Raw genomic sequence first — 18,060 nt, forward strand, 5'->3', positions numbered from 1 at the left:
GGGGGTTGAGGGTACTGTGCTAAAAGAGGTGGAGTTATGCAGATCTAAAACGCGTGGATTGCAGCAGCAGCAAGCCGAAAAGTGCAGGCATGTGAGGGATCTAGAGGTTGACAGCATGTCTTCTTAACGGGAGTCCAGGTGGCCATCTCCACAAATGGACTTTTCAGAATCCTTGGGTGGCACCGTAGTCGGAAACCAATTCTGGTTATCGCTTCTCGGCCTTTTGGCTAAGATCAAGTGTAGTATCTGTTCTTATCAGTTTAATATCTGATACGTCCCCTATCTGGGGACCATATATTAAATGGATTTTTAGAACAGGGAGATGGAAAAAGAGCTTGCTCTGTCCACTCCACGCATTGACCTGGTATTGCAGTATCTCCAGGACCGGTGCACCCCTTCTTTAATGCAGTTTCTAAAATCAGAAAGAATTGAATTCAATGCTTTTTGTTCATTTTGCTTGTTTGTCGGATTTTGGGATGGACTCTTTGGCTTTGCTTTTCTTCTCCTCATTGGATTTTTCATGTTAAAAGTTGCAGAAGCCAGATGACAAGCTCATTTTGGTTCAACTTCAGCAACTGTGCATTGCATTGCCATGTAATGTAATGTAATGCAATGCTATCTATCTAGCTCTCCCTCTATACTTCCTTTTGGATAAACAGACATATTAGGCAAGCATTTTGGAGCTTTCACCTAAATAACTACAGGTGGTGAGATAAGCTGCACAATATAATTGACCTTTCAGTATATTGTTGCACACACACCATCTATTTAGCAAATGCCCTTGTTATCAACAGCAGCCTTTTAAACTCACCTGAGCTAACAGGTATGTGAGCTGGTTACTCTGCTGCGCTTAAAATTTCTTTTTTGGTTTGCTACAATGCCTTTTCTGAAACGTTGTCTCCCTCTGCTGGAACACTGACTTCTTTCATTTAATGCCTGCAGACTATAAAAGAGAAACCAACCCAAAAAGTTTGGTTGATTAGTCTGTGGCATTCTTTTAAACTGTTGCTTATGGCGGTCTCTGTGAGCTTCTCAGTGACATTCAGCCATCCAGGTATCCCGCCTGCAGTAGACGGAATGTGGCAATGGAACGCTGGCTGCGCGTGTCATAATAGGCTCTGAGCCTTTATATACCTGCGCACAGCAGCAGCCACCTTCAGTCTGCTGCTGGACAGCCAGCAGCAGCAGCAGCAGGAGAGGTAATTAATCAGCAACCCTCCTGCTAAGGGTAGACAGCTGCTCGTTCCACCCCCCCCCCCGCCTTAATTGGTTCTCCTCCCTTCCAACGGTGTTGAGGCGGGTGGGAACAGCCGGGGGTTGAGGGTACTGTGCTAAAAGAGGTGGAGTTATGCAGATCTAAAACGCGTGGATTGCAGCAGCAGCAAGACGAAAAGTGCAGGCATGTGAGGGATCTAGAGGTTGACAGCATGTCTTCTTAACGGGAGTCCAGGTGGCCATCTCCACAAATGGACTTTTCAGAATCCTTGGGTGGCACCGTAGTCGGAAACCAATTCTGGTTATCGCTTCTCGGCCTTTTGGCTAAGATCAAGTGTAGTATCTGTTCTTATCAGTTTAATATCTGATACGTCCCCTATCTGGGGACCATATATTAAATGGATTTTTAGAACAGGGAGATGGAAAAAGAGCTTGCTCTGTCCACTCCACGCATTGACATGGTATTGCAGTATCTCCAGGACCGGTGCACCCCTTCTTTAATGCAGTTTCTAAAATCAGAAAGAATTGAATTCAATGCTTTTTGTTCATTTTGCTTGTTTGTCGGATTTTGGGATGGACTCTTTGGCTTTGCTTTTCTTCTCCTCATTGGATTTTTCATGTTAAAAGTTGCAGAAGCCAGATGACAAGCTCATTTTGGTTCAACTTCAGCAACTGTGCATTGCATTGCCATGTAATGTAATGTAATGCAATGCTATCTATCTAGCTCTTCCTCAATACTTCCTTTTGGATAAACAGACATATTAGGCAAGCATTTTGGAGCTTTCACCTAAATAACTACAGGTGGTGAGATAAGCTGCACAATATAATTGACCTTTCAGTATATTGTTGCACACACACCATCTATTTAGCAAATGCCCTTGTTATCAACAGCAGCCTTTTAAACTCACCTGAGCTAACAGGTATGTGAGCTGGTTACTCTGCTGCGCTTAAAATTTCTTTTTTGGTTTGCTACAATGCCTTTTCTGAAACGTTGTCTCCCTCTGCTGGAACACTGACTTCTTTCATTTAATGCCTGCAGACTATAAAAGAGAAACCAACCCAAAAAGTTTGGTTGATTAGTCTGTGGCATTCTTTTAAACTGTTGCTTATGGCGGTCTCTGTGAGCTTCTCAGTGACATTCAGCCATCCAGGTATCCCGCCTGCAGTAGACGGAATGTGGCAATGGAACGCTGGCTGCGCGTGTCATAATAGGCTCTGAGCCTTTATATACCTGCGCACAGCAGCAGCCACCTTCAGTCTGCTGCTGGCCAGCCAGCAGCAGCAGCAGCAGGAGAGGTAATTAATCAGCAACCCTCCTGCTAAGGGTAGACAGCTGCTCGTTCCACCCCCCCCCCCCCCGCCTTAATTGGTTCTCCTCCCTTCCAACGGTGTTGAGGCGGGTGGGAACAGCCGGGGGTTGAGGGTACTGTGCTAAAAGAGGTGGAGTTATGCAGATCTAAAACGCGTGGATTGCAGCAGCAGCAAGCCGAAAAGTGCAGGCATGTGAGGGATCTAGAGGTTGACAGCATGTCTTCTTAACGGGAGTCCAGGTGGCCATCTCCACAAATGGACTTTTCAGAATCCTTGGGTGGCACCGTAGTCGGAAACCAATTCTGGTTATCGCTTCTCGGCCTTTTGGCTAAGATCAAGTGTAGTATCTTTCGAAAAGGCGGTTTTGGATGTTGACCGCCCTAGTAGATTGTTACATTATGCACACTGGGGTTTAGGCGCTTGTTAGTACGCCAGGTGGCTAATATAGTCATCTGGTGGAAAGCATGGCCCCCCAGGATCGACGCCATTGGGCCGGGGAAGATCGAAAGCCCGAAGTGTGAAGTGCCCCAGGAGTGGTGACCCTGGGGTGCCTTAACTCACTGGGATTGGGAACCCCACTTGAGTTTATGGCACATTTGCACAAGCACTTCAAATTTTCTTTCTTCGCACACACCCTTATTCCGGGCCTTCTGGCCTTAGGATGGGGAATTTTTCAATTCCCGGTCGAAGGTCCGGGCAGTATTATACTGTGAAACCTTCACTATTTATTTAATTTCTTTGTCACTGTGTGTCCACTTATTCACGTGTGTCACGTCCTACTAGGATTTTGTCGGGATGCGGTTCCCTTACGGGTTCCTCTCTTGGCAGGCCTAGGGGGGGAGTGTGTGGCCATCAGGTTCCGCTCCCCCCTGAACCCCCCTGGCTCTCCTCTTTCGGGAGGAGAGCGTTGTTGGCTCCCCTCTTCCGGGAGGGGAGCACAGTCTTTGGCTCCCAGTGCCTTGCTCGGGTGAGAACTCGGGCAGGTGCTGGGGGTAAGATTGGGTCGCCTCTGGCTTCGGCTGGAGGTGGCTTTTTGTCCCTGTTCCTCGCTGTGGCCTTTTGGCTCGGAGGGACGGGGAATGGTTTGGGGGACCCTTCTCCTTTTGGAGAGGGTTTCAAGAAGACCAGCATCCTAGTGCACTTTTTTTGTGGCACTTGTCACTTTTTTAAGCGCACTCGGGTTTTGTACACGAATTCGGGCTTTCAAAAAAAAAAAAAAAAAAAAATCTGTTCTTATCAGTTTAATATCTGATACGTCCCCTATCTGGGGACCATATATTAAATGGATTTTTAGAACAGGGAGATGGAAAAAGAGCTTGCTCTGTCCACTCCACGCATTGACCTGGTATTGCAGTATCTCCAGGACCGGTGCACCCCTTCTTTAATGCAGTTTCTAAAATCAGAAAGAATTGAATTCAATGCTTTTTGTTCATTTTGCTTGTTTGTCGGATTTTGGGATGGACTCTTTGGCTTTGCTTTTCTTCTCCTCATTGGATTTTTCATGTTAAAAGTTGCAGAAGCCAGATGACAAGCTCATTTTGGTTCAACTTCAGCAACTGTGCATTGCATTGCCATGTAATGTAATGTAATGCAATGCTATCTATCTAGCTCTCCCTCTATACTTCCTTTTGGATAAACAGACATATTAGGCAAGCATTTTGGAGCTTTCACCTAAATAACTACAGGTGGTGAGATAAGCTGCACAATATAATTGACCTTTCAGTATATTGTTGCACACACACCATCTATTTAGCAAATGCCCTTGTTATCAACAGCAGCCTTTTAAACTCACCTGAGCTAACAGGTATGTGAGCTGGTTACTCTGCTGCGCTTAAAATTTCTTTTTTGGTTTGCTACAATGCCTTTTCTGAAACGTTGTCTCCCTCTGCTGGAACACTGACTTCTTTCATTTAATGCCTGCAGACTATAAAAGAGAAACCAACCCAAAAAGTTTGGTTGATTAGTCTGTGGCATTCTTTTAAACTGTTGCTTATGGCGGTCTCTGTGAGCTTCTCAGTGACATTCAGCCATCCAGGTATCCCGCCTGCAGTAGACGGAATGTGGCAATGGAACGCTGGCTGCGCGTGTCATAATAGGCTCTGAGCCTTTATATACCTGCGCACAGCAGCAGCCACCTTCAGTCTGCTGCTGGACAGCCAGCAGCAGCAGCAGCAGGAGAGGTAATTAATCAGCAACCCTCCTGCTAAGGGTAGACAGCTGCTCGTTCCACCCCCCCCCCGCCTTAATTGGTTCTCCTCCCTTCCAACGGTGTTGAGGCGGGTGGGAACAGCCGGGGGTTGAGGGTACTGTGCTAAAAGAGGTGGAGTTATGCAGATCTAAAACGCGTGGATTGCAGCAGCAGCAAGCCGAAAAGTGCAGGCATGTGAGGGATCTAGAGGTTGACAGCATGTCTTCTTAACGGGAGTCCAGGTGGCCATCTCCACAAATGGACTTTTCAGAATCCTTGGGTGGCACCGTAGTCGGAAACCAATTCTGGTTATCGCTTCTCGGCCTTTTGGCTAAGATCAAGTGTAGTATCTGTTCTTATCAGTTTAATATCTGATACGTCCCCTATCTGGGGACCATATATTAAATGGATTTTTAGAACAGGGAGATGGAAAAAGAGCTTGCTCTGTCCACTCCACGCATTGACCTGGTATTGCAGTATCTCCAGGACCGGTGCACCCCTTCTTTAATGCAGTTTCTAAAATCAGAAAGAATTGAATTCAATGCTTTTTGTTCATTTTGCTTGTTTGTCGGATTTTGGGATGGACTCTTTGGCTTTGCTTTTCTTCTCCTCATTGGATTTTTCATGTTAAAAGTTGCAGAAGCCAGATGACAAGCTCATTTTGGTTCAACTTCAGCAACTGTGCATTGCATTGCCATGTAATGTAATGTAATGCAATGCTATCTATCTAGCTCTCCCTCTATACTTCCTTTTGGATAAACAGACATATTAGGCAAGCATTTTGGAGCTTTCACCTAAATAACTACAGGTGGTGAGATAAGCTGCACAATATAATTGACCTTTCAGTATATTGTTGCACACACACCATCTATTTAGCAAATGCCCTTGTTATCAACAGCAGCCTTTTAAACTCACCTGAGCTAACAGGTATGTGAGCTGGTTACTCTGCTGCGCTTAAAATTTCTTTTTTGGTTTGCTACAATGCCTTTTCTGAAACGTTGTCTCCCTCTGCTGGAACACTGACTTCTTTCATTTAATGCCTGCAGACTATAAAAGAGAAACCAACCCAAAAAGTTTGGTTGATTAGTCTGTGGCATTCTTTTAAACTGTTGCTTATGGCGGTCTCTGTGAGCTTCTCAGTGACATTCAGCCATCCAGGTATCCCGCCTGCAGTAGACGGAATGTGGCAATGGAACGCTGGCTGCGCGTGTCATAATAGGCTCTGAACCTTTATATACCTGCGCACAGCAGCAGCCACCTTCAGTCTGCTGCTGGACAGCCAGCAGCAGCAGCAGCAGGAGAGGTAATTAATCAGCAACCCTCCTGCTAAGGGTAGACAGCTGCTCGTTCCACCCCCCCCCCCGCCTTAATTGGTTCTCCTCCCTTCCAACGGTGTTGAGGCGGGTGGGAACAGCCGGGGGTTGAGGGTACTGTGCTAAAAGAGGTGGAGTTATGCAGATCTAAAACGCGTGGATTGCAGCAGCAGCAAGCCGAAAAGTGCAGGCATGTGAGGGATCTAGAGGTTGACAGCATGTCTTCTTAACGGGAGTCCAGGTGGCCATCTCCACAAATGGACTTTTCAGAATCCTTTGGTGGCACCGTAGTCGGAAACCAATTCTGGTTATCGCTTCTCGGCCTTTTGGCTAAGATCAAGTGTAGTATCTGTTCTTATCAGTTTAATATCTGATACGTCCCCTATCTGGGGACCATATATTAAATGGATTTTTAGAACAGGGAGATGGAAAAAGAGCTTGCTCTGTCCACTCCACGCATTGACCTGGTATTGCAGTATCTCCAGGACCGGTGCACCCCTTCTTTAATGCAGTTTCTAAAATCAGAAAGAATTGAATTCAATGCTTTTTGTTCATTTTGCTTGTTTGTCGGATTTTGGGATGGACTCTTTGGCTTTGCTTTTCTTCTCCTCATTGGATTTTTCATGTTAAAAGTTGCAGAAGCCAGATGACAAGCTCATTTTGGTTCAACTTCAGCAACTGTGCATTGCATTGCCATGTAATGTAATGTAATGCAATGCTATCTATCTAGCTCTCCCTCTATACTTCCTTTTGGATAAACAGACATATTAGGCAAGCATTTTGGAGCTTTCACCTAAATAACTACAGGTGGTGAGATAAGCTGCACAATATAATTGACCTTTCAGTATATTGTTGCACACACACCATCTATTTAGCAAATGCCCTTGTTATCAACAGCAGCCTTTTAAACTCACCTGAGCTAACAGGTATGTGAGCTGGTTACTCTGCTGCGCTTAAAATTTCTTTTTTGGTTTGCTACAATGCCTTTTCTGAAACGTTGTCTCCCTCTGCTGGAACACTGACTTCTTTCATTTAATGCCTGCAGACTATAAAAGAGAAACCAACCCAAAAAGTTTGGTTGATTAGTCTGTGGCATTCTTTTAAACTGTTGCTTATGGCAGTCTCTGTGACCTTCTCAGTGACATTCAGCCATCCAGGTATCCCGCCTGCAGTAGACGGAATGTGGCAATGGAACGCTGGCTGCGCGTGTCATAATAGGCTCTGAGCCTTTATATACCTGCGCACAGCAGCAGCCACCTTCAGTCTGCTGCTGGACAGCCAGCAGCAGCAGCAGCAGGAGAGGTAATTAATCAGCAACCCTCCTGCTAAGGGTAGACAGCTGCTCGTTCCACCCCCCCCCCGCCTTAATTGGTTCTCCTCCCTTCCAACGGTGTTGAGGCGGGTGGGAACAGCCGGGGGTTGAGGGTACTGTGCTAAAAGAGGTGGAGTTATGCAGATCTAAAACGCGTGGATTGCAGCAGCAGCAAGCCGAAAAGTGCAGGCATGTGAGGGATCTAGAGGTTGACAGCATGTCTTCTTAACGGGAGTCCAGGTGGCCATCTCCACAAATGGACTTTTCAGAATCCTTGGGTGGCACCGTAGTCGGAAACCAATTCTGGTTATCGCTTCTCGGCCTTTTGGCTAAGATCAAGTGTAGTATCTGTTCTTATCAGTTTAATATCTGATACGTCCCCTATCTGGGGACCATATATTAAATGGATTTTTAGAACAGGGAGATGGAAAAAGAGCTTGCTCTGTCCACTCCACGCATTGACCTGGTATTGCAGTATCTCCAGGACCGGTGCACCCCTTCTTTAATGCAGTTTCTAAAATCAGAAAGAATTGAATTCAATGCTTTTTGTTCATTTTGCTTGTTTGTCGGATTTTGGGATGGACTCTTTGGCTTTGCTTTTCTTCTCCTCATTGGATTTTTCATGTTAAAAGTTGCAGAAGCCAGATGACAAGCTCATTTTGGTTCAACTTCAGCAACTGTGCATTGCATTGCCATGTAATGTAATGTAATGCAATGCTATCTATCTAGCTCTCCCTCTATACTTCCTTTTGGATAAACAGACATATTAGGCAAGCATTTTGGAGCTTTCACCTAAATAACTACAGGTGGTGAGATAAGCTGCACAATATAATTGACCTTTCAGTATATTGTTGCACACACACCATCTATTTAGCAAATGCCCTTGTTATCAACAGCAGCCTTTTAAACTCACCTGAGCTAACAGGTATGTGAGCTGGTTACTCTGCTGCGCTTAAAATTTCTTTTTTGGTTTGCTACAATGCCTTTTCTGAAACGTTGTCTCCCTCTGCTGGAACACTGACTTCTTTCATTTAATGCCTGCAGACTATAAAAGAGAAACCAACCCAAAAAGTTTGGTTGATTAGTCTGTGGCATTCTTTTAAACTGTTGCTTATGGCGGTCTCTGTGAGCTTCTCAGTGACATTCAGCCATCCAGGTATCCCGCCTGCAGTAGACGGAATGTGGCAATGGAACGCTGGCTGCGCGTGTCATAATAGGCTCTGAGCCTTTATATACCTGCGCACAGCAGCAGCCACCTTCAGTCTCCTGCTGGACAGCCAGCAGCAGCAGCAGCAGGAGAGGTAATTAATCAGCAACCCTCCTGCTAAGGGTAGACAGCTGCTCGTTCCACCCCCCCCCCCGCCTTAATTGGTTCTCCTCCCTTCCAACGGTGTTGAGGCGGGTGGGAACAGCCGGGGGTTGAGGGTACTGTGCTAAAAGAGGTGGAGTTATGCAGATCTAAAACGCGTGGATTGCAGCAGCAGCAAGCCGAAAAGTGCAGGCATGTGAGGGATCTAGAGGTTGACAGCATGTCTTCTTAACGGGAGTCCAGGTGGCCATCTCCACAAATGGACTTTTCAGAATCCTTGGGTGGCACCGTAGTCGGAAACCAATTCTGGTTATCGCTTCTCGGCCTTTTGGCTAAGATCAAGTGTAGTATCTGTTCTTATCAGTTTAATATCTGATACGTCCCCTATCTGGGGACCATATATTAAATGGATTTTTAGAACAGGGAGATGGAAAAAGAGCTTGCTCTGTCCACTCCACGCATTGACCTGGTATTGCAGTATCTCCAGGACCGGTGCACCCCTTCTTTAATGCAGTTTCTAAAATCAGAAAGAATTGAATTCAATGCTTTTTGTTCATTTTGCTTGTTTGTCGGATTTTGGGATGGACTCTTTGGCTTTGCTTTTCTTCTCCTCATTGGATTTTTCATGTTAAAAGTTGCAGAAGCCAGATGACAAGCTCATTTTGGTTCAACTTCAGCAACTGTGCATTGCATTGCCATGTAATATAATGTAATGCAATGCTATCTATCTAGCTCTCCCTCTATACTTCCTTTTGGATAAACAGACATATTAGGCAAGCATTTTGGAGCTTTCACCTAAATAACTACAGGTGGTGAGATAAGCTGCACAATATAATTGACCTTTCAGTATATTGTTGCACACACACCATCTATTTAGCAAATGCCCTTGTTATCAACAGCAGCCTTTTAAACTCACCTGAGCTAACAGGTATGTGAGCTGGTTACTCTGCTGCGCTTAAAATTTCTTTTTTGGTTTGCTACAATGCCTTTTCTGAAACGTTGTCTCCCTCTGCTGGAACACTGACTTCTTTCATTTAATGCCTGCAGACTATAAAAGAGAAACCAACCCAAAAAGTTTGGTTGATTAGTCTGTGGCATTCTTTTAAACTGTTGCTTATGGCGGTCTCTGTGAGCTTCTCAGAGACATTCAGCCATCCAGGTATCCCGCCTGCAGTAGACGGAATGTGGCAATGGAACGCTGGCTGCGCGTGTCATAATAGGCTCTGAGCCTTTATATACCTGCGCACAGCAGCAGCCACCTTCAGTCTGCTGCTGGACAGCCAGCAGCAGCAGCAGGAGAGGTAATTAATCAGCAACCCTCCTGCTAAGGGTAGACAGCTGCTCGTTCCACCCCCCCCCCCGCCTTAATTGGTTCTCCTCCCTTCCAACGGTGTTGAGGCGGGTGGGAACAGCCGGGGGTTGAGGGTACTGTGCTAAAAGAGGTGGAGTTATGCAGATCTAAAACGCGTGGATTGCAGCAGCAGCAAGCCGAAAAGTGCAGGCATGTGAGGGATCTAGAGGTTGACAGCATGTCTTCTTAACGGGAGTCCAGGTGGCCATCTCCACAAATGGACTTTTCAGAATCCTTGGGTGGCACCGTAGTCGGAAACCAATTCTGGTTATCGCTTCTCGGCCTTTTGGCTAAGATCAAGTGTAGTATCTGTTCTTATCAGTTTAATATCTGATACGTCCCCTATCTGGGGACCATATATTAAATGGATTTTTAGAACAGGGAGATGGAAAAAGAGCTTGCTCTGTCCACTCCACGCATTGACCTGGTATTGCAGTATCTCCAGGACCGGTGCACCCCTTCTTTAATGCAGTTTCTAAAATCAGAAAGAATTGAATTCAATGCTTTTTGTTCATTTTGCTTGTTTGTCGGATTTTGGGATGGACTCTTTGGCTTTGCTTTTCTTCTCCTCATTGGATTTTTCATGTTAAAAGTTGCAGAAGCCAGATGACAAGCTCATTTTGGTTCAACTTCAGCAACTGTGCATTGCATTGCCATGTAATGTAATGTAATGCAATGCTATCTATCTAGCTCTCCCTCTATACTTCCTTTTGGATAAACAGACATATTAGGCAAGCATTTTGGAGCTTTCACCTAAATAACTACAGGTGGTGAGATAAGCTGCACAATATAATTGACCTTTCAGTATATTGTTGCACACACACCATCTATTTAGCAAATGCCCTTGTTATCAACAGCAGCCTTTTAAACTCACCTGAGCTAACAGGTATGTGAGCTGGTTACTCTGCTGCGCTTAAAATTTCTTTTTTGGTTTGCTACAATGCCTTTTCTGAAACGTTGTCTCCCTCTGCTGGAACACTGACTTCTTTCATTTAATGCCTGCAGACTATAAAAGAGAAACCAACCCAAAAAGTTTGGTTGATTAGTCTGTGGCATTCTTTTAAACTGTTGCTTATGGCGGTCTCTGTGAGCTTCTCAGTGACATTCAGCCATCCAGGTATCCCGCCTGCAGTAGACGGAATGTGGCAATGAAACGCTGGCTGCGCGTGTCATAATAGGCTCTGAACCTTTATATACCTGCGCACAGCAGCAGCCACCTTCAGTCTGCTGCTGGACAGCCAGCAGCAGCAGCAGCAGGAGAGGTAATTAATCAGCAATCCTCCTGCTAAGGGTAGACAGCTGCTCGTTCCACCCCCCCCCGCCTTAATTGGTTCTCCTCCCTTCCAACGGTGTTGAGGCGGGTGGGAACAGCCGGGGGTTGAGGGTACTGTGCTAAAAGAGGTGGAGTTATGCAGATCTAAAACGCGTGGATTGCAGCAGCAGCAAGCCGAAAAGTGCAGGCATGTGAGGGATCTAGAGGTTGACAGCATGTCTTCTTAACGGGAGTCCAGGTGGCCATCTCCACAAATGGACTTTTCAGAATCCTTGGGTGGCACCGTAGTCGGAAACCAATTCTGGTTATCGCTTCTCGGCCTTTTGGCTAAGATCAAGTGTAGTATCTGTTCTTATCAGTTTAATATCTGATACGTCCCCTATCTGGGGACCATATATTAAATGGATTTTTAGAACAGGGAGATGGAAAAAGAGCTTGCTCTGTCCACTCCACGCATTGACCTGGTATTGCAGTATCTCCAGGACCGGTGCACCCCTTCTTTAATGCAGTTTCTAAAATCAGAAAGAATTGAATTCAATGCTTTTTGTTCATTTTGCTTGTTTGTCGGATTTTGGGATGGACTCTTTGGCTTTGCTTTTCTTCTCCTCATTGGATTTTTCATGTTAAAAGTTGCAGAAGCCAGATGACAAGCTCATTTTGGTTCAACTTCAGCAACTGTGCATTGCATTGCCATGTAATGTAATGTAATGCAATGCTATCTATCTAGCTCTCCCTCTATACTTCCTTTTGGATAAACAGACATATTAGGCAAGCATTTTGGAGCTTTCACCTAAATAACTACAGGTGGTGAGATAAGCTGCACAATATAATTGACCTTTCAGTATATTGTTGCACACACACCATCTATTTAGCAAATGCCCTTGTTATCAACAGCAGCCTTTTAAACTCACCTGAGCTAACAGGTATGTGAGCTGGTTACTCTGCTGCGCTTAAAATTTCTTTTTTGGTTTGCTACAATGCCTTTTCTGAAACGTTGTCTCCCTCTGCTGGAACACTGACTTCTTTCATTTAATGCCTGCAGACTATAAAAGAGAAACCAACCCAAAAAGTTTGGTTGATTAGTCTGTGGCATTCTTTTAAACTGTTGCTTATGGCGGTCTCTGTGAGCTTCTCAGTGACATTCAGCCATCCAGGTATCCCGCCTGCAGTAGACGGAATGTGGCAATGGAACGCTGGCTGCGCGTGTCATAATAGGCTCTGAGCCTTTATATACCTGCGCACAGCAGCAGCCACCTTCAGTCTGCTGCTGGACAGCCAGCAGCAGCAGCAGGAGAGGTAATTAATCAGCAACCCTCCTGCTAAGGGTAGACAGCTGCTCGTTCCACCCCCCCCCCGCCTTAATTGGTTCTCCTCCCTTCCAACGGTGTTGAGGCGGGTGGGAACAGCCGGGGGTTGAGGGTACTGTGCTAAAAGAGGTGGAGTTATGCAGATCTAAAACGCGTGGATTGCAGCAGCAGCAAGCCGAAAAGTGCAGGCATGTGAGGGATCTAGAGGTTGACAGCATGTCTTCTTAACGGGAGTCCAGGTGGCCATCTCCACAAATGGACTTTTCAGAATCCTTGGGTGGCACCGTAGTCGGAAACCAATTCTGGTTATCGCTTCTCGGCCTTTTGGCTAAGATCAAGTGTAGTATCTGTTCTTATCAGTTTAATATCTGATACGTCCCCTATCTGGGGACCATATATTAAATGGATTTTTAGAACAGGGAGATGGAAAAAGAGCTTGCTCTGTCCACTCCACGCATTGACCTGGTATTGCAGTATCTCCAGGACCGGTGCACCCCTTCTTTAATGCAGTTTCTAAAATCAGAAAGAATTGAATTCAATGCTTTTTGTTCATTTTGCTTGTTTGTCGGATTTTGGGATGGACTCTTTGGCTTTGCTTTTCTTCTCCTCATTGGATTTTTCATGTTAAAAGTTGCAGAAGCCAGATGACAAGCTCATTTTGGTTCAACTTCAGCAACTGTGCATTGCATTGCCATGTAATGTAATGTAATGCAATGCTATCTATCTAGCTCTCCCTCTATACTTCCTTTTGGATAAACAGACATATTAGGCAAGCATTTTGGAGCTTTCACCTAAATAACTACAGGTGGTGAGATAAGCTGCACAATATAATTGACCTTTCAGTATATTGTTGCACACACACCATCTATTTAGCAAATGCCCTTGTTATCAACAGCAGCCTTTTAAACTCACCTGAGCTAACAGGTATGTGAGCTGGTTACTCTGCTGCGCTTAAAATTTCTTTTTTGGTTTGCTACAATGCCTTTTCTGAAACGTTGTCTCCCTCTGCTGGAACACTGACTTCTTTCATTTAATGCCTGCAGACTATAAAAGAGAAACCAACCCAAAAAGTTTGGTTGATTAGTCTGTGGCATTCTTTTAAACTGTTGCTTATGGCGGTCTCTGTGAGCTTCTCAGTGACATTCAGCCATCCAGGTATCCCGCCTGCAGTAGACGGAATGTGGCAATGGAACGCTGGCTGCGCGTGTCATAATAGGCTCTGAGCCTTTATATACCTGCGCACAGCAGCAGCCACCTTCAGTCTGCTGCTGGACAGCCAGCAGCAGCAGCAGCAGGAGAGGTAATTAATCAGCAACCCTCCTGCTAAGGGTAGACAGCTGCTCGTTCCACCCCCCCCCCCCGCCTTAGTTGGTTCTCCTCCCTTCCAACGGTGTTGAGGCGGGTGGGAACAGCCGGGGGTTGAGGGTACTGTGCTAAAAGAGGTGGAGTTATGCAGATCTAAAACGCGTGGATTGCAGCAGCAGCAAGCCGAAAAGTGCAGGCATGTGAGGGATCTAGAGGTTGACAGCATGTCTTCTTAACGGGAGTCCAGGTGGCCATCTCCACAAATGGACTTTTCAGAATCCTTGGGTGGCACCGTAGTCGGAAACCAATTCTGGTTATCGCTTCTCGGCCTTTTTGGCTAAGATCAAGTGTAGTATCTTTTGAAAAGGCAGTTTTGTCCTTGGGCTGCCCTAGTAAATTGATGCATATTACACACTGGTTTGGTGCACTTGTTAGTACGCCAGGTGGCTCATAGAGTTATCTGATGGAAAACATGGCCCTCCAGGATCGAAGTCACTAGGCTGGGTAAGTGTGAGGGCTTTGGAGCAATGTGCCCCAGGAGTAGGCGCCCTGGTGGGAGTCCAAGCTTACTGGGACTGGGAACCCCAGAAAGACTTGGCTTCGTAGCACGCCGCACCTTTGCCAATCATACTTTCTGAGCAACCCCCCCTATTCCTGGCCTCCGGGCTAGGAAGGGGAATTTTTATAAACCCGGTCGGAGGTCCGGTCAGCTTTGGGCTGAGAAACCAACACAGGCTCCAGCTCCACTAGGGTGGCAGCCTAGATGGAAGCTGGGAGCACGAAAACGGCTCTTCTCCGGCTTCGGCTAGGGAGAGCATCGGAGATCCCTGACCCTCGCTGTGGCCTTCTGGCTCGGAGGGATGGGGATGGTTTATTGGGGACCCTCTCCTCCGGGAAGGGTCCACATGAATCCTCGCCTCGTGCGCTGTTTTGGTGTGACTTCGGTCACATTTTTCAGTGCCTTGGATGCAGCTTCAATCAAAAATCAAAAAATCTGTTCTTATCAGTTTAATATCTGATACGTCCCGTATCTGGGGACCATATATTAAATGGATTTTTAGAACAGGGAGATGGAAAAAGAGCTTGCTCTGTCCACTCCACGCATTGACCTGGTATTGCAGTATCTCCAGGACCGGTGCACCCCTTCTTTAATGCAGTTTCTAAAATCAGAAAGAATTGAATTCAATGCTTTTTGTTCATTTTGCTTGTTTGTCGGATTTTGGGATGGACTCTTTGGCTTTGCTTTTCTTCTCCTCATTGGATTTTTCATGTTAAAAGTTGCAGAAGCCAGATGACAAGCTCATTTTGGTTCAACTTCAGCAACTGTGCATTGCATTGCCATGTAATGTAATGTAATGCAATGCTATCTATCTAGCTCTCCCTCTATACTTCCTTTTGGATAAACAGACATATTAGGCAAGCATTTTGGAGCTTTCACCTAAATAACTACAGGTGGTGAGATAAGCTGCACAATATAATTGACCTTTCAGTATATTGTTGCACACACACCATCTATTTAGCAAATGCCCTTGTTATCAACAGCAGCCTTTTAAGCTCACCTGAGCTAGCAGGTATGTGAGCTGGTTACTCTGCTGCGCTTAAAATTTCTTTTTTGGTTTGCTACAATGCCTTTTCTGAAACGTTGTCTCCCTCTGCTGGAACACTGACTTCTTTCATTTAACGCCTGCAGACTATAAAAGAGAAACCAACCCAAAAAGTTTGGTTGATTAGTCTGTGGCATTCTTTTAAACTGTTGCTTATGGCGGTCTCTGTGAGCTTCTCAGTGACATTCAGCCATCCAGGTATCCCGCCTGCAGTAGACGGAATGTGGCAATGGAACACTGGCTGCGCGTGTCATAATAGGCTCTGAGCCTTTATATACCTGCGCACAGCAGCAGCCACCTTCAGTCTGCTGCTGGACAGCCAGCAGCAGCAGCAGCAGGAGAGGTAATTAATCAGCAACCCTCCTGCTAAGGGTAGACAGCTGCTCGTTCCACCCCCCCCCCCGCCTTAATTGGTTCTCCTCCCTTCCAACGGTGTTGAGGCGGGTGGGAACAGCCAGGGGTTGAGGGTACTGTGCTAAAAGAGGTGGAGTTATGCAGATCTAAAACGCGTGGATTGCAGCAGCAGCAAGCCGAAAAGTGCAGGCATGTGAGGGATCTAGAGGTTGACAGCATGTCTTCTTAACGGGAGTCCAGGTGGCCATCTCCACAAATGGACTTTTCAGAATCCTTGGGTGGCACCGTAGTCGGAAACCAATTCTGGTTATCGCTTCTCGGCCTTTTGGCTAAGATCAAGTGTAGTATCTGTTCTTATCAGTTTAATATCTGATACGTCCCCTATCTGGGGACCATATATTAAATGGATTTTTAGAACAGGGAGATGGAAAAAGAGCTTGCTCTGTCCACTCCACGCATTGACCTGGTATTGCAGTATCTCCAGGACCGGTGCACCCCTTCTTTAATGCAGTTTCTAAAATCAGAAAGAATTGAATTCAATGCTTTTTGTTCATTTTGCTTGTTTGTCGGATTTTGGGATGGACTCTTTGGCTTTGCTTTTCTTCTCCTCATTGGATTTTTCATGTTAAAAGTTGCAGAAGCCAGATGACAAGCTCATTTTGGTTCAACTTCAGCAACTGTGCATTGCATTGCCATGTAATGTAATGTAATGCAATGCTATCTATCTAGCTCTCCCTCTATACTTCCTTTTGGATAAACAGACATATTAGGCAAGCATTTTGGAGCTTTCACCTAAATAACTACAGGTGGTGAGATAAGCTGCACAATATAATTGACCTTTCAGTATATTGTTGCACACACACCATCTATTTAGCAAATGCCCTTGTTATCAACAGCAGCCTTTTAAACTCACCTGAGCTAACAGGTATGTGAGCTGGTTACTCTGCTGCGCTTAAAATTTCTTTTTTGGTTTGCTACAATGCCTTTTCTGAAACGTTGTCTCCCTCTGCTGGAACACTGACTTCTTTCATTTAATGCCTGCAGACTATAAAAGAGAAACCAACCCAAAAAGTTTGGTTGATTAGTCTGTGGCATTCTTTTAAACTGTTGCTTATGGCGGTCTCTGTGAGCTTCTCAGTGACATTCAGCCATCCAGGTATCCCGCCTGCAGTAGACGGAATGTGGCAATGGAACGCTGGCTGCGCGTGTCATAATAGGCTCTGAGCCTTTATATACCTGCGCACAGCAGCAGCCACCTTCAGTCTGCTGCTGGACAGCCAGCAGCAGCAGCAGCAGGAGAGGTAATTAATCAGCAACCCTCCTGCTAAGGGTAGACAGCTGCTCGTTCCACCCCCCCCCCCGCCTTAATTGGTTCTCCTCCCTTCCAACGGTGTTGAGGCGGGTGGGAACAGCCAGGGGTTGAGGGTACTGTGCTAAAAGAGGTGGAGTTATGCAGATCTAAAACGCGTGGATTGCAGCAGCAGCAAGCCGAAAAGTGCAGGCATGTGAGGGATCTAGAGGTTGACAGCATGTCTTCTTAACGGGAGTCCAGGTGGCCATCTCCACAAATGGACTTTTCAGAATCCTTGGGTGGCACCGTAGTCGGAAACCAATTCTGGTTATCGCTTCTCGGCCTTTTGGCTAAGATCAAGTGTAGTATCTGTTCTTATCAGTTTAATATCTGATACGTCCCCTATCTGGGGACCATATATTAAATGGATTTTTAGAACAGGGAGATGGAAAAAGAGCTTGCTCTGTCCACTCCACGCATTGACCTGGTATTGCAGTATCTCCAGGACCGGTGCACCCCTTCTTTAATGCAGTTTCTAAAATCAGAAAGAATTGAATTCAATGCTTTTTGTTCATTTTGCTTGTTTGTCGGATTTTGGGATGGACTCTTTGGCTTTGCTTTTCTTCTCCTCATTGGATTTTTCATGTTAAAAGTTGCAGAAGCCAGATGACAAGCTCATTTTGGTTCAACTTCAGCAACTGTGCATTGCATTGCCATGTAATGTAATGTAATGCAATGCTATCTATCTAGCTCTCCCTCTATACTTCCTTTTGGATAAACAGACATATTAGGCAAGCATTTTGGAGCTTTCACCTAAATAACTACAGGTGGTGAGATAAGCTGCACAATATAATTGACCTTTCAGTATATTGTTGCACACACACCATCTATTTAGCAAATGCCCTTGTTATCAACAGCAGCCTTTTA

At 45.7% G+C, this 18,060-nt stretch overlaps 13 non-coding genes and 2 pseudogenes across 13 annotated transcripts; all 15 read left to right on the forward strand.

The window, feature by feature from the left end:
• The first annotated feature begins 207 nt into the window (after positions 1–207).
• On the forward strand, positions 208–398 carry LOC141198927 (U2 spliceosomal RNA). The gene has a single exon (XR_012270693.1). It is a non-coding gene; the product is annotated as a U2 spliceosomal RNA (small nuclear RNA).
• Positions 399–1,519: 1,121 nt separating this feature from the next.
• Positions 1,520–1,710, forward strand: LOC141200540 (U2 spliceosomal RNA). Its single transcript, XR_012272258.1, has one exon. It is a non-coding gene; the product is annotated as a U2 spliceosomal RNA (small nuclear RNA).
• Positions 1,711–2,834: 1,124 nt separating this feature from the next.
• Positions 2,835–2,926, forward strand: LOC141201020 (U2 spliceosomal RNA; annotated as a pseudogene).
• Positions 2,927–3,720: 794 nt separating this feature from the next.
• LOC141200928 (U2 spliceosomal RNA) lies at positions 3,721–3,905 on the forward strand. The gene has a single exon (XR_012272606.1). It is a non-coding gene; the product is annotated as a U2 spliceosomal RNA (small nuclear RNA).
• Positions 3,906–5,025: 1,120 nt separating this feature from the next.
• Positions 5,026–5,216, forward strand: LOC141198929 (U2 spliceosomal RNA). The gene has a single exon (XR_012270695.1). It is a non-coding gene; the product is annotated as a U2 spliceosomal RNA (small nuclear RNA).
• A 1,121-nt stretch (positions 5,217–6,337) lies between these two features.
• LOC141198931 (U2 spliceosomal RNA) lies at positions 6,338–6,528 on the forward strand. Its single transcript, XR_012270696.1, has one exon. It is a non-coding gene; the product is annotated as a U2 spliceosomal RNA (small nuclear RNA).
• Positions 6,529–7,648: 1,120 nt separating this feature from the next.
• On the forward strand, positions 7,649–7,839 carry LOC141198932 (U2 spliceosomal RNA). Its single transcript, XR_012270697.1, has one exon. It is a non-coding gene; the product is annotated as a U2 spliceosomal RNA (small nuclear RNA).
• Positions 7,840–8,960: 1,121 nt separating this feature from the next.
• On the forward strand, positions 8,961–9,151 carry LOC141198933 (U2 spliceosomal RNA). The gene has a single exon (XR_012270698.1). It is a non-coding gene; the product is annotated as a U2 spliceosomal RNA (small nuclear RNA).
• Positions 9,152–10,269: 1,118 nt separating this feature from the next.
• LOC141198934 (U2 spliceosomal RNA) lies at positions 10,270–10,460 on the forward strand. Its single transcript, XR_012270699.1, has one exon. It is a non-coding gene; the product is annotated as a U2 spliceosomal RNA (small nuclear RNA).
• Positions 10,461–11,579: 1,119 nt separating this feature from the next.
• On the forward strand, positions 11,580–11,770 carry LOC141198936 (U2 spliceosomal RNA). The gene has a single exon (XR_012270701.1). It is a non-coding gene; the product is annotated as a U2 spliceosomal RNA (small nuclear RNA).
• A 1,117-nt stretch (positions 11,771–12,887) lies between these two features.
• LOC141198937 (U2 spliceosomal RNA) lies at positions 12,888–13,078 on the forward strand. Its single transcript, XR_012270702.1, has one exon. It is a non-coding gene; the product is annotated as a U2 spliceosomal RNA (small nuclear RNA).
• A 1,122-nt stretch (positions 13,079–14,200) lies between these two features.
• LOC141201067 (U2 spliceosomal RNA) lies at positions 14,201–14,317 on the forward strand (annotated as a pseudogene).
• Positions 14,318–14,841: 524 nt separating this feature from the next.
• LOC141200879 (U2 spliceosomal RNA) lies at positions 14,842–15,030 on the forward strand. Its single transcript, XR_012272577.1, has one exon. It is a non-coding gene; the product is annotated as a U2 spliceosomal RNA (small nuclear RNA).
• Positions 15,031–16,151: 1,121 nt separating this feature from the next.
• On the forward strand, positions 16,152–16,342 carry LOC141198938 (U2 spliceosomal RNA). The gene has a single exon (XR_012270703.1). It is a non-coding gene; the product is annotated as a U2 spliceosomal RNA (small nuclear RNA).
• Positions 16,343–17,463: 1,121 nt separating this feature from the next.
• On the forward strand, positions 17,464–17,654 carry LOC141198939 (U2 spliceosomal RNA). The gene has a single exon (XR_012270704.1). It is a non-coding gene; the product is annotated as a U2 spliceosomal RNA (small nuclear RNA).
• The last annotated feature ends 406 nt before the right edge of the window (positions 17,655–18,060 follow it).

The sequence above is a fragment of the Phyllobates terribilis genome, unplaced genomic scaffold (assembly GCF_046119375.1).
Source record: "Phyllobates terribilis strain yellow unplaced genomic scaffold, ASM4611937v1 Scaffold_108__1_contigs__length_5656254, whole genome shotgun sequence".
Taxonomy (NCBI): Eukaryota; Metazoa; Chordata; class Amphibia; order Anura; family Dendrobatidae; genus Phyllobates; species Phyllobates terribilis.